Source organism: Sinocyclocheilus rhinocerous, unplaced genomic scaffold, assembly GCF_001515625.1.
Source record: "Sinocyclocheilus rhinocerous isolate Xijiao unplaced genomic scaffold, SAMN03320098_v1.1 scaffold3529, whole genome shotgun sequence".
NCBI lineage: Eukaryota > Metazoa > Chordata > Actinopteri > Cypriniformes > Cyprinidae > Sinocyclocheilus > Sinocyclocheilus rhinocerous.
The window spans coordinates 141,776-142,656 of NW_015638987.1; the positions used below are offsets into that span (position 1 = coordinate 141,776).

Genomic DNA, 881 nt, shown 5'->3' on the forward strand with positions numbered 1-881 from the left:
TTTTTTTTTAATGCGTGATTTTGAACAGATGTAAACAATGGCAGGAGGCTTAAAAGTATAGACGTGATACCAGCTAAATTTAATTATTGTACTAAATCGCAGACAAGTACAGTACGTACTTTAGACTGCTATTCCTCACTCTGTGAAGTAACGTGAGGGAGGAAACTAGTTGACGTTAGCTAGTTAATTAGCCATGTTATCTGCCTCGGTAGCAAGCCAAATAGTATTTATTTCAACACTGAAACAAACGGAGGGTGGGTCTTGATCGGGGGTGAAAGAGGGAGAAATGAAGATGACACAGATATATAGTTTATGTTCGACCTGGAAGTATTTATTTAGCGAGTATTTATTTATATAAGTATTTATTTATTTAGTCATCTGTACGGAACATCATTGTGAACGGAACATGGTTAGTCTACGTTACCCGAAAAATTCCCATACGACAGACTTCGTCTTTTTCGACGGGGGAAAAAGTTCCAGGGATTCATCTCCTTCGGCCATCCCACACACAGGTGACTCTCACTGACTGCTCGCACCAACCGGAGGGGGAGGGTCGTGTGACTCGCTACGCTCTTCGCTGCACACAACTGAGGGAGTCCTGCACTTTCCGTCTTTGAGGACACGTAAAAAAACTGTGCATACCGCAGGAACGGTATAACGGGAAATTTTAGTGGTTTTGAAACCGTGACTTTTCCATACCATGGTATACCCCGAAACCGCTTATCGTCCCATGCCTAATCTGAAAGTACACTCTTAATATCAGTCAGTCAAGCAGTCAAGCATTATAATATGATAATCAAGTATTATTTAATAATAGAAGTTTAGTAATTAGAATTAAAACTTGGTAACCATGAACTTAGGACTGGTGCTGGTGCTTTTTT

The 881-nt window shown here is 40.4% G+C and overlaps 1 protein-coding gene across 1 annotated transcript in view; it reads left to right on the forward strand.

Annotated features, from left to right (window-relative positions):
- Nucleotides 1-881, forward strand: part of LOC107750837 (peripheral plasma membrane protein CASK-like) — a 61,629-nt gene that overhangs the window by 22,699 nt on the left and 38,049 nt on the right. The window lies entirely within an intron of this gene.